This window comes from Tasmannia lanceolata, unplaced genomic scaffold (assembly GCF_043159265.1).
Source record: "Tasmannia lanceolata isolate RefF3 unplaced genomic scaffold, GAP_Taslan_0.1 ptg000013l, whole genome shotgun sequence".
Classification (NCBI taxonomy): Eukaryota; Viridiplantae; Streptophyta; class Magnoliopsida; order Canellales; family Winteraceae; genus Tasmannia; species Tasmannia lanceolata.
In genome coordinates this window covers 18762140-18776534 of record NW_027518690.1, presented here as the reverse complement: position 1 = coordinate 18776534, position 14395 = coordinate 18762140, and positions in this window count along the sequence as shown.

Below are 14395 nucleotides of genomic sequence, written 5' to 3'. Positions count from 1 at the left end.
TACTAACCATAGCAATGAGAAAATCGGAATTCAACACACCAACATAGAAAAGGAGATTAATAAAGGAATGAGAAGAATTACTTGTTCTTTACTGTAGAAATTGTACCTCTCTTTCGACTTGAATGCGATGATCAGAGAAAGGAAAATGCACCGGAGGTCCACCGGATAGTGATTTGCAGAAGTAATTGATTCAGGCACAACGATTGGAAAAAAAAAAACTGAAGATCTCCTCTTCCTCTGCTCTTCCCCAATCTCTCTCGAGATTTTTCTCTTTGAAACCCTCACTCTCCCACAAATCTCTTTCTTAGCTTCTTCATTTCTCAGATTTGAATTGTCATACAATAGCTCTGATTCTCGTTGTGACTAGAAAATTACAAAGATCAGAGGTCTTCTTCTTTTAATTCCTCAACACAATACTCTTCTCCATCTTTTCCTCATCGATTTGCTTCTACTCTCACATCTCTCTACTAAATCTAGTTTTTTATCAAAACCCTCTCTCTACTCTCTGCTATTGAAGCCCTAGCTCTGAAATCTTTCCCAATTTTCTATATTCTTTCAATGTTAATGGATCACTAGACAAATTGTTTGAAGAACAAGATTTGGAACTCAAGAAGGAGATCAGATGAGCAATTTTGCTACTCCTCATTTACAGAGCAAAGATCTGTTGAATGCTATAGCTGTTTCTTCTTCTTCTTTATCTAAAAACAAAGAGGGAAGGGCTTTGATTTGCAGAGAGGGTTTCAATTTACAGAGGTAATATATGATAGTGATGGTGAAGTGGATTCGACAGGATTCCATGGAGATCCGCCGTATTACGGCGAGTATCACGGAGAAGATAAAACGTTAGGGTTAGATCTAAGGCTTTAATGTGTATATCTAGGGTTTAGCTTTGGATCTAAGGTCAATAGTGCTGGAATTAGCAAAGGGGAGAAGAAAATAACTTGAAGAAGATAGGGTTTGAATTCAACAAAGAAAATAGCATAAAGATCTAACAAGGTGTTGATGAGATCTGAACCCATTTATTAGAAGCAAAGTAATAACCTAAATCCCGCGAGAATTTGGCCGGAGTGTGGCCGGAGAAGAAAATCAAAGGAGATGAATGGCTTGAGATTGGGTTTTCGGTGAGAAAAAGAAAAAGGAAATTAGGGTTCTTAGATCTGGTTTCTCTCTCCTAATTCCTGCTCTCTCTCTCTCTCTCTCTAAGACTGCAAAGAAATCCCTAATTCAAAATCACAAATGAGGCTTAAAGTTGGCTTTTATAAGCAATTTTGGGGTTCAATATCGGCACTACATTTTGATGGGCACACAAATTGCGCAAAAAATTGATGGGCGCATGCCCGAGTCGTGTCCCATTCGGATCCATGAGGGCTCCCTCCAGGATAATTCACCTCCCTTCTGGATTTACACTACGCACACTGTCTCTGCTCGTTCTCTAGGCAAATTAGCTCGGATTTCAACGAAATTTTGCAGGAACCTTGGTGGGACCCTAACCTACCTTAGGGTGGAATTTGGGACCCTAAATCAGTGATTTAATGGGTTTTTTTATTTAGAGTGATGGGTTTAGGGTTCGGTCAAAATGGGGTGTCTACACAAGGCCACGCAGTTCTTACACTCATATTCTAAACTATGATGCCTAGTACATCTAGGACCGCTCTCCTAGACTCGATCAACTGGACTCGGCCCTAATGACCGGACTCGACTTATGATTAAAGCTTGTTGAGAGATATCATTTAAGTTAAAATGGATTGTAGATTTTAGGACTCTCTATATGTCCTAACTGGATGCAAGTTTAGCCCTAAGCTAATGCAAGTGGGCCCTACATCCTATGTGCAACGAGGCTGTAATCCTAGGGAAGAGATAGGCTGTCTAACACATCATATTCTAGTCATTAGTCGGTGATGTTGATCGCCAACTGATCGGACAGAGGCGAAGACAAACTCCTTGCTAGGACAGACTCCTAACTCTAACACAAACACAAAATACCCAAAACACTCAACACATCTAGGACAAAATCCTAACTCTAGAGGAAGATCTTTTCGAGAATATGTTTATTGAAAAGCTTTAAAGCTTTTTATCTTTCCAAAAGGTTTGCATGGTTTATTTTTGAAGGTTTAACTGGACTTGGGATAAAGATCCCAAGCTATCTACTACCTCGTGGAAGATGATCAAGCCAACGTAGTTCAGAAATAAACTTTTCTAATATGCTCCTAAAATCTTTCACTTTTCAATTTCTTTAAAGTTTTCACGATTTTTAGATTTTTTGTGATTTTTAAAATGTTTCAGTGTTTTTAGAACTTTATGCTCATAGTAATAATCGAGAAAAAGAAGATGAAAATCAAACACTAAAACATCATGCATACAAAGAACAAATGAATCATCATATGATTGATCTATATATGAAAGAAATAAAAAAGAATAGAAAAAATAGCATTACCTTCTTCACTCTCTTCCTCTGAAATTACCTCAAAGGAACGAATTAGGGCACAAGTAACCTAATCCAGCTTGCGATTGGCTGAAATTTAAAGGAAATATGCCGTATTCCGATGGATCGCCGGAGCTTTGCCGAATTATGATCGGAGAAGAGAATAACAGAGGACTAGGGTTTATAGCACAGATCTAATGTTTCAGCAAATCTCTAAAGTGTCTAAAATTAAAACCGAGAAAAATGAGTTGATCCTCATCAGAAATCAAACAGATTTGGGACTTCTCCTGTGAAAATAGGAGAGAAAGCTTGGAATTAGGGTTTCTAACAGGTTTTTGACAAGCAAAGATGACAAATCAATGTAGTAGATGCAAACGATAAAGGAAAAATATAGTAAAAAACTAAACTAGAACTCCGATTCCCATGCCAGAAGAATTGGCCGAGGAAGATGATCGAACAAAGAAGAATCTTGATCAAAATCCTAGATCTCCCTTTCTCTCTCTCTCTCTCTCTCTAAAAGCTCAGAGTTTCTCTCTCTAAAAGAAGAAACTAAAATGAAAATCCCCCCTAAATGGAGCCCTCATACCATATTTATAGGCATTTCTGAGTAAATTCTTCACCCCTATTATTTGCTTGGAAAACCCCTTTTGAAGTTATTTTACATTGGTTTGTGCCAAAATAGGTGGTCCATAGGAAAAATCCAACGAAATTAAAAATATATATTTGCACCCCCATTAGGTACTCAGAAACAACCTTCTGCCGCAAATTACACTGACTTAGCCGCCCCCTAAGCTGGATAAGTCAATCCCCTTCTGCTACACTATACATACACTATACTACAAACTACGCTCGTTTGTTAGGCAAACCACAACGGATTTCAACAAAATTTTAAAGGGACCTACCTGGGATCCTAGCCTACCTTAGGGTAAAATTTGGGACTCTAATTCAATGATATAAAGGTTTTTTTTTATTTAAACAAGGTTATTTGGGGTTCGGTCAAAATGGGGTGTCTACAGTCACACTAAGGAGAGATGCTATCTCCTTCATGGATATCCACCCCGCCATCATCTCTATACTGGCCCGTAGTTGAACAATGCTGCACATGCTACTCCACCACCACCTACAGTTGCACCAACATTCACTCTAGAATAATATGATCGCATCATTGCTATGATCAACAATCATGTGCCTCCAATCTTGTAGGTAATACACCATTTTCTTTCCTTTCTTTTAATCCTCATAAATGGATAATTGATATGGGTGCTAGTGAGCATATGTCTTATGCATATGTTCACCTCAAAAAGGGCCAAAATTCCAATTCAATTACCAAATGGGAATCTGTCTATAGTTTCCCATTCTAGTGCTTTTCAACTAACTCCTATTAGTCTCGAAAATGTTCTTTCTGTTTCTGATTTTAAATTTAATTTATTATTTGTTAGTTGGCTTACAAAATCTCTAAATTGTTCTGTTGTTTTTTTATCCCGACTCCTGTATTTTTCAGGACCTCTCGACGAAGAGGATTGGAGTGGGTAGAGAAGAAGGAGGACTTTATTATTTCAGTTTTCCTAGTTCTGCCTTCTATAATGAGTCTAACTTTGATGTTTGGCACTGTACATTAGGCAATGTTTCTCCCTCTAGACTTAGTCATTTATCTATGACTTTTCCTAATATTTCTATTCTCAATAATTGTCATTGTAATGTTTGCCCACGAGCAAAACAAACTTGTTTGCCTTTTACTTCTAGTGGCATTTCATCCATTTATCCTTTTGAATTATTACATTTGGATGTATGGGGACCATATGTTACTTCTTTTCATTCACATGCTAAGTATTTTTTAACTATCGTAAATTATTTCACTAGATGCACGTAGGCAGATTTGATGCAATCATAATTAGGGCTGCAACTCGGGTTGGGCGGGTCGGGTTTTGGAGAACCCAACACTACCCGAGAAATATCTCGGGTCGGGTCGGGTCCGGTTTTTTCCCGGAAAACCCACAATTCCCAAACCCGGCCCTACCCATGATAAATCTCGGGTTGGGTCGGGTCGGGTTGGGTTTTTTCACGCTGACGCAATTTTTTAAGGAAAATTCTTGTTTGGCAAGGCAAGGCAACTCATAGAAGCAGAAATTACACTCACATTACACTTGAATCAAACAATGATGTAATTACACTCACATTACACTTGAATCAAACAATGCCGTAATCAAACAATGTTGTAATTACAATCAAACAATGTTGAATCAAATGCTGGAATCAACTCAACTCATAGAAGCAGAAATTACACTCACATACATTAACAGTGGGTGCGTGGGTTTTCACTTTTAACTTTTAACTAACAATAGAAAAAAATGTACATACTATAACTTATGAAACTCGGGTCGGGTCGGGTCGGGTCGGGTCGGGTCGGGCCCCTTCAAACCCGGCTCGACCCAGATTCATGCAGGCTTTTGAATGCTCAACCCGGCTCGACCCAAAACCCATGAAACCTGAACCCAACCCAAGTTATTTTCAGGTCGGGTCGATGCGGGTCGGGTAAAACCCGGCTCGAGTTGCAGCCCTAATCATAATCTGAAACCACATCAATAGCGTTGAACCTGTGATCATAATTTGAGACTTTGCATTTTGTTTACAAACAAAATGAGGTTAATGATATTTGTGTCACCAGTTCCCTAATAGTGGCCCCAACTTGTCTGAGCTTCGTCATTTTTACCTCTAGTCAACGCAAGTTAGTACAGTTAAGCGTGGTGACGCATATATTAGTAGTTTAGTTAAGTCCCTCTCTTTACTTGTTGTCCCTTTTTCTTTCGTGTGAGATAATGCTCACTTGGTTGCATGGTGTCTGTGTTTATCCAACATTTTGTCTTCTTCTTCATTTATAGGATGATTGAATGGTTGGTCTTGTCCAAATTTTAAATGAATTATGGTCTGACCCATTTTCATGCATTTTCATGCATTCTGAACTCAAAATTTTTCTATAAAACCAAGGTGTAGTAGAATAATTTAGTTGTGTTTCAACTCCACAACAAAATGGAGTTGCAGAACAAAAACACCTTCACATTCTTGAAGTGGCGAGATCACTCTATTTCCAATCTAACTTACCAAAAGAATTATGGTCTGAGTGCATTTTAACAGTTGTTTATCTAATTAATAGAAAACCTACTCCCTTATTAAATCATATGTTTCAATTTGAAAAATTATTCTGCAAACCCCCATCTTATGACCACCTAAAAGTTTTTGGTTGCCTGTGTTATGTTACAAATCTAGCATCTCATAAACAAAAGTTTGGCCATATAACATATAAACGTATTTTTCTTGGATACCCTTATGGTCAAAAGGGTTGCAATTTACTTGATCTTGAAACCAACAAAATTCAAATTCCAAGGGATGTTGTGTTCTATGAACACATTGTTCCTTTTCACGGTGTCAATCATGATAACAGGCAACATGCCGTTCTACCTCTACCTTTATCAAATATTTCTCCTAGTCATAACAATAATAATTTTTGTCAGTCAAATTCACATTTTTCCACACCTCATGGAAATTCATTGGACTCTTCTCTGCCCACAATTCCCTATGATAATACTTATTCTTTGGAATCTAGATTTCCAACTCGTGATCCATCTCAAAGTCCACCTCTTCCATTGTGAAGAACATCTCACATAAAAAAGATGCCTGTTAAACTTCAAGATTATCTTGGTTCTTTGGACCCAGTTCTACCAATACCCCATTTCAGATTTTTTTATGATAATTTTTCATCACACCATAAGGTTTTTTCAATGGCTATTTCAAGAAATCATGAACCATGTAGCTTCAGGGAAGCAGTGAAACGTGACCGTTAGAAAGATACCACGGCAAAAGAGATTCATGCTCTTGAGCAAAATAACACTTGAAGGTTAACAACTCTACATCTTAATACTAAAGCTATCAGGTGTAAATGGATTTATAAAATTAAATATAATTCTGATGTGACCGTAGAGAGATATAAAGCTCGTTTAGTTGCTAATGGTTATACTCAATGACAAGGTCTCGATTCTCATTGGACTTATGCATTGGTGACAAAATTAGTCATTGTTCGATACTTACTTGTAATTGCTTCCACCTAGAAATGGTCATTACACAAGCTTCATGTAAACAACACTTTCCTTCACGGTGACCTCCATGACGATGTTTATATGACCATTCCTCATGATTTTGGGTTTGCAAACTCAACAAATCCCTTTATGGCTAAGGTGCATCACGTCAATGGTTCCCCAAACTATCTTTAGTTTTAATTTCTCATTGTTTTACACAATCATAAGCTGATTATTCCTTGTTTATAAAAATACTGATGTTTCTTTTACAACACTATTAATTTATGTCGATGATATTATTGTGACTGGTTTTGATGATCAGTCCATTATTGAATTCAAATAATTTCCTAATAATAAAATTCAAATTAAAAACTTGGAATCCTAAAATACTTTTTAGGGATTGAGGTTGCTAGTAGGGGTGCAACTCCGGTCGGGTTGGGTTCGGGTTCGGGTTGACTTTTCCCAACCCGGGTTGAGTTCGGGTTGGGTTCGGGTTTGGGGTTTGGCAACCTGATCCGAGTGAAACTAGACATTTTTTTTTTAAAGCTTAGAAACTCGGGTCAAGTCGGGTCGGGTTGAACCTCGTCGGGTTGGAAATTGGGTCGGGTCAGATTGGGTTTGGGTTAGAAAAATGGGTTCCTCGGATCGGGTCAGGTCGGGTTGGACTCAACCCAACCCCACCAGACCTCAGTTGCACCCCTAGTTGCTAGAAATTCTTCAGGTATTTTTTTTTTATCACAATGAAAATATACACTTGATATTTTACAAGATTTTGGCCTGTTAGGAACTCGCACTACCGATTTTCCTATGGAACAAAATTTAAAATTAAGTTCTGTTGATGGGGAGCTCCTACTAGACCCTATAATATATCGCCGCCTAATTGGCCGATTAATTTATTTAACTATTACTAGATTAGATATTGCTTATTCGGTTCACATATTAAGTCAATTCATGACCGCTCCAAGAAAACCACATCTCGATGTTGCTTTCCGAGTACTGAGGTATCTCAAAAACTTGCCTAGTCAAGGAATTTTCTTGTCCTCTTCTGGGTAGCTTCAACTAAATTCTTACTGTGATTCTTATTGTGCTTCATGCACTGATACTTGAAAACCTCTCACTGGATATTGCACATTCCTTGACAATAGTCCAATTTCTTAGAGAACCAACAAACAAACAACTGTCTCTCGGTCTTCCGCTAAAGCAGAATATACCGCCATGACAAATGCTACATGCGAACTCACTTGGCTATGCTATCTACTACATGACATATTAATTCCACACGTCCAACCTTCAAAGCTTTTTATTGACAACCAAGCTGCCTTACACATGGCGGCGAATCCAGTGTTTCACGAACGCACAACACACGTAAATATAGATTGCTACCTTGTTCGTGAAAAGGTTCAACAATGGCAGATCCATACATCTTATGTGCCCTAAAAACATCAAATTGCAGATCTTTTCACCAAATCTTTGGGAAAAGTTTCTTTCCAGTTTTTTGTTGGCAAGTTGGGTGTTCGAGACATTCACGCACCAACTTAAGGGGGAGTGTTAGAAGATATTTTTAAGTCGTGGGTTATCCATATCTCCAAGAATCCCATTCATATCAAATCCTCATCCCAACAAACTTCAGCTCGTCTGACCATTACCTTTATCTATTAGTTTATCTTTCATTCTGTTTTTGGGAAGTGATAAATCGACCCCCCTATGTCTCTTTCTCACTCCTCTGGGTTAGAGAGAGAGAGGAGAGGAGAGAGAAAGAGACATGGGGTCCATTTAAGATATATGAGGGTCGATTTATCACCCCCTCTGTTTTTTTGTTGTAACTACTTATATCTATCTCTTGTTTATTACCTTTATCTTTTTAACCATGTAAAACTTATATATGTTGTAGAACGAAATGAAATGAAAATAGTAACACAGTAATGTTTCACGTTTCTTTACAAATATCGTCCAAACAATAAGAATTAAAATGCAACACCCACATCTGGAAGAAAATAGCACCAATCGCAACAGCAATATAGCTCAAAATTTCTGGTACAAACTAATGCCGAAAAACAACCCCATCAAAACATGCAAATGGATCAGGCCGTGAGCAAGGGGATTGAAATTGAATTCCGATGCATTTCTTGAGGCAGATGGAGCTAGCATTGGAGGAAACTTGTGAGATGCTCAGAGGGGAACATTCACGCAATGTATTCCCTCGAGGCCGGCACTAAAGATATCTATGCTACAGAAATGGAAGCTATAGGAATTAGACTTGCATAGAAGATGGAGATCACAAACCTGTGGATAGAATCCGACTCCACATTCGCTATTAACATTCTCAATGACCGATACAAGACCCCTTGGAGTAAAAGCACTCTCATATACTAAATGATAGAAGCTCTAAAATCTTTCAAAAGCTGGCTAGTGACTCATGTCTGGCGGGAGGCTAACTCCTCTGCAGACTACCTTTCGAAGTGCAGATGTCCCTGTAAAGGGGAGAGCATTCTGATCCTTCACCTTCTTTGTGGACCTACTGGCTAATGCAAGTCCTTTCTTTTGATAGTGCAGGTTCAGAGTATATAAGAATGCAATCATTCTTTTCGTTTGTATCTTGCTAGGCAATTTCACGGAATGCCGTTTCATCTTTTGCAAGTGACGACAGCCATGCTAGATGAATTAATTGAATGAGCCTACATCTGCCAAAAAGTTTACATATGTGGCTGTCATCACATACAAAAGATGGCCGTGAAATGGCTTTCCGTGAAATTGCTTGGTGTTAGACCTAAAATCGGTAACAGGTACAGCAGTGACGTAAGAGCTGAGCTGGATGACCAGAGGAGCTGAGTCCTGAAGGAGGCAAGCAAGGTCAGAAGACCGACCCGGGTTTTACTCCGGACAGGCCCTTCGACACTCAAGTCAGTATGGACAGGAGTGAAGGGGAAAAGTCTAAGAGTTTTGGGTGGAGAAGAGGGTTTTTGCATTACCCCTTGGTTTGAGCTTTGAATCCCTTTTTATAGGGAAAACCTGGTGAGGTGTCCTGGACAGGTGTCCAGGACAGATGGCGGCCTGTAAGAGGCTGGAGTTCACCTACTCCAGGACAGGTGGCAGCCTGTGAGTGGCTGGAGTTCACCTACTCTGGGACAGGTGGCAGCCTGTGAGTGGCTGGAGTTCACCTGCTCTGGGACAGGTGGCAGCCTGTGAGTGGCTGGAGTTTTTACACCCCATCAGTTGCCCCCCAGTTTTCCAAGTCATTGAGTGACTTGGGAAAGTGTGGTTGATCGCTTATCTGGATGGACAGGTGTTGTGTGGAAGTGAATCGGAAGGTTCAGTCTGGAGGTCCAGTCCGGAGTCCGGCTGGAGTTGAGTCTGGAAGTCCAGTCCGGAGTCCGGCTGGAGTTGAGTCTGGAGGTCCAGTTCGGAGTCCGGCTGGAGTTCAGTCCGGAGCTCCAGTCCGGAGTCCGGAGTACGGAGATCCAGTCCGGAGTACGGCTTCAACCGGACTGATTTTTCTTATTTTGTAGAACGCGTCATATCCAGTCCGGAGTACGGAGATCCAGTCCGGAGTACGGAGCTCCAGTCCGGAGTGCGGCTTCAACCGGACTGATTTTTGTCGTTTTGTAGAACGCGTCATATCCAGTCCGGAGTACGGAGCTCCAGTCCGGAGTACGGAGATCCAGTCCGGAGTACGGAGCTCCAGTCCGGAGTACGGCTTCAACCGGACTTATTTTTGTCATTTTGTAGAACGCGTCATATCCAGTCCGGAGTACGGAGTACGGAGCTCCAGTCCGGAGTACGGAGCTCCAGTCCGGAGTACGGCTTCAACCGGACTGATTTTTGTCGTTTTGTAGAACGCGTCCAGTCCGGAGTACGGAGCTCCAGTCCGGAGTACGGAGATCCAGTCCGGAGTACGGCTTCAACCAGACTGATTTTTGTCGTTTTGTAGAACGCGTCATATCCAGTCCGGAGTACGGAGATCCAGTCCGGAGTACGGCTTCAACCGGACTGATTTTTGTCGTTTTGTAGAACGCGTCATATCCAGTCCGGAGTACGGAGATCCAGTTCGGAGTACGGAGCTCCAGTCCGGAGTATGACTTCAACCGGACCGATTTTTGTCGTTTTGTAGAACGCGTCATATCCAGTCCGGAGTACGGAGTACGGAGCTCCAATCCGGAGTACGGAGCTCTAGTCCGGAGTACGGCTTCAACCGGACTGATTTTTCTTATTTTGTAGAACGCGTCATATCCAGTCCGGAGTACGGAGCTCCAGTCCGGAGTACGGAGATCCAGTCCGGAGTACGGAGCTCCAGTCCGGAGCACGGCTTCAACCAGACTAATTTTTGTCGTTTTGTAGAACGCGTCATATCCAGTCCGGAGTACGGAGATCCAGTCCGGAGTACGGAGATCCAGTCCGGAGTACGGCTTCAACCGGACTGATTTTTGTCGTTTTGTAGAACGCGTCATATCCAGTCCGGAGTACGGAGATCCAGTTCGGAGTACGGAGCTCTAGTCCGGAGTACGGCTTCAACCGGACCGATTTTTGTCGTTTTGTAGAACGCGTCATATCCAGTCCGGAGTACGGAGTACGGAGCTCCAGTCCGGAGTACGGAGCTCTAGTCCGGAGTACGGCTTCAACCGGACTGATTTTTGTCGTTTTGTAGAACGCGTCATATCCAGTCAGGAGTACGGAGCTCCAGTCCGGAGTACGGCTTCAACCGGACTAATTTTTGTCGTTTTGTAGAACGCGTCATATCCAGTCTGGAGTACGGAGCTCCAGTCCGGAGTACGGAGATCCAGTCCGGAGTACGGAGATCCAGTCCGGAGTACGGCTCTCCAGTCCGGAGTACGGCTTCAACCGGACTGATTTTTGTCGTTTTGTAGAACGCGTCATATCCAGTCCGGAGTACGGAGATCCAGTTCGGAGTACGGAGCTCCAGTCCGGAGTACGGCTTCAACCGGACTGATTTTTGTCGTTTTGTAGAACGCGTCATATCCAGTCCGGAGTACGGAGCTCCAGTCCGGAGTACGGCTTCAACCGGACTGATTTTTGTCATTTTGTAGAACGCGTCATCCAGTTCGGAGTACGGAGATCCAGTCCGGAGTACGGAGCTCCAGTCCGGAGTACGGAGATCCAGTCCGGAGTACGGAGCTCCAGTCCGGAGTACGGCTTCAACCGGACTGATTTTTGTCCTGTAGTGCTTTGCGCTATATCCAGTTCGGCTTGAGATGAACTGGATTTTGTCCTGTAGCGCTTTGCGCCATATCCAGTTCGGCTTGAGATGAACTGGATTTTGTCCTGTAGCGCTTTGCGCCATATCCAGTTCGGCTTGAGATGAGCTGGATTTTGTCCTGTAGCGCTTTGCGCTATATCCAGTTCGGATTGAGATGAACTGGATTTTGTCCTGTAGCGCTTTGCGCCATATCCAGTTCGGCTTGAGATGAGCTGGATTTTGTCCTGTAGCGCTTTGCGCTATATCCAGTTCGGATTGAGATGAACTGAATATAGCGCAATCAGCTAAAAGACGAAATTGAAATTTGTCTTGTAGCGAATCTCACCGAGTCCTGGTCGGCTTGAGATGAGCTGGATTTTGTCCTGTAGCGCTTTGCGCTATATCCAGTTCGGATTGAGATGAACTGATTATAGCGCAATCAGCTAAAAGACGAAATTGAAATTTGTCTTGTAGCGAATCTCACCGAGTCCTGGTCGGCTTGAGATGAGCTGGATTTTGTCCTGTAGTGCTTTGCGCCATATCCAGTTCGGCTGGAGATGAGTCCGGAGATCCAGTCCGGAGTCCGGCTGAAAATGAGTCCGGAGTTGAGCCAGTCCGGCTGGAAATGAGTCCGGAAATCCAGTCTGGAGTTGAGATGAGCTGGATTTTGTTCTGTAGCGCTTTGCGCTATATCCAGTTCGGATTGAGATGAACTGAATATAGCGCAATCAGCTAAAAGACGAAATTGAAATTTGTCTTGTAGCGAATCTCACCGAGTCCTGGTCGGCTTGAGATGAGCTGGATTTTGTCCTGTAGCGCTTTGCGCCATATCCAGTTCGGCTGGAGATGAGTCCGGAGATCCAGTCCGGAGTCCGGCTGAAAATGAGTCCGGAAATCCAGTCCGGAGTTGAGCCAGTCCGGCTGGAAATGAGTCCGGAAATCCAGTCCGGAGTTTAGATGAGCTGGATTTTGTCCTGTAGCGCTTTGCGCTATATCCAGTTCGGATTGAGATGAACTGAATATAGCGCAATCAGCTAAAAGACGAAATTGAAATTTGTCTTGTAGCGAATCTCACCGAGTCCTGGTCGGCTTGAGATGAGCTGGATTTTGTCCTGTAGCGCTTTGCGCCATATCCAGTTCGGCTAGAGATGAGCTGGATTTTGTCCTGTAGCGCTTTGCGCTATATCCAGTTCGGATTGAAATGAACTGGATTTTGTCCTGTAGCACTTTGCGCTATATCCAGTTCGGCTTTTGGAGTAGTCCGGAGCTTATCAGTCCGGATTTTGGAGCAGTCCGGAGCTTATCAGTCCGGATTTTGTCAGTCCGGAGCTTGGAGCAGTCCGAATTTTGTAGCAGTCCGGAGCTTATCAGTCCGGAACTTGGAGCAGTCCGGATTTTGTAGCAGTCCGGAGCTTATTAGTCCGGATTTTGTCGTGTAGCGAGACGCGTCATATCCAGTCTGGCTTGGGCCGGACTGGTTTTTGTCATTTTGTAGAACGCGTCATATCCAGTCCGGCTTGGGCCGGACTGATTTTTGTCGTCTTGCGCCCAGTCCGGTTCGGACCGGACTGGTTTTTGTCGTTTTGTTGAAACGCGTTATATCCAGTCTGGCTGGAGATGACCAAGTTTATTGAACTTGGGTTTTTGCAAGGGTTTGGTTTTCTGCCCGGGCCCGTTTCTGACTAGAAGTGCGCTTCCGATCTTTGTGGAGACGAGCCGTGGCGAACCAAGTAGCGAGTACCCAGTTTTAGCGAACTGGGTTTCCAAGTAACGAGTACCCGAGTTTTAGCGAACTGGGTTTCCAGATACAAGCACCCAAGTTTAAGAACTGGGTTTCCAGTGAGTACCCATGTTTAAGAACTGGGTTTCCAGTGAGTACCCGAGTTTAAGAACTGGGTTTCCAGTGAGTACCCAAGTTTAAGAACTGGGTTTCCAGTGAGTACCCGAGTTTAAGAACTGGGTTTCCAGTGAGTACCCAAGTTTAAGAACTGGGTTTCCAGTGAGTACCCGAGTTTTAGGGAACTGGGTTTCCAGATACAAGTACCCAAGTTTTATGAACTGGGTTTCCAAATATAAGAGGAAATCTGAATCTGCAAAAGAATTATTTATTCATATTAACATAAACTTAATTTACAAAATCACCTTTCATGCCGGGCGGTACGACTACCGATAATATTTTGCGGAGGTCTTCGGCGGGTTCAGTCACCCTGAGTTCGTCCCTTACATCGAGTAGTTCGATTGGCAGTGATTCCACTGCATTTTTGCCTTTGAGGGCCATCGCGTAGCACTCCTTGGATTGGGGTTGATCTCCTCGAACTTCTCCCACGCCGTTGGGGGTTATGAACTTCATCTTTTGGTGATAAGCCGAAGCCACTGCACGAATCAGGTTTGCCCAGGCCGTCCTAGGATAGCATTATAGACCGAAGTGGCCCTTACTACCAGGAAGTTGACCATGGCGAATGCTTGACGAGGTGGGTCTCCGACAAGAACGGGGAGCTCAATCTGCCCCACTACTTTCACGACCTCTCCGGAGAAGCCAAATAGGTCTGAGTTTGCCGGCTTCAAACGGTCGTCGCCTATCATCATTTTCTCAAAGGCGTGGTAGTATAGAATGTCCACTGAGCTCCCATTGTCCATGAGAATTTTCTTCACCTCCCAGTTGGCAACGACCATGGTTAAAACCAGTGCATCGTCGTGGGGCAGGATAAGGTT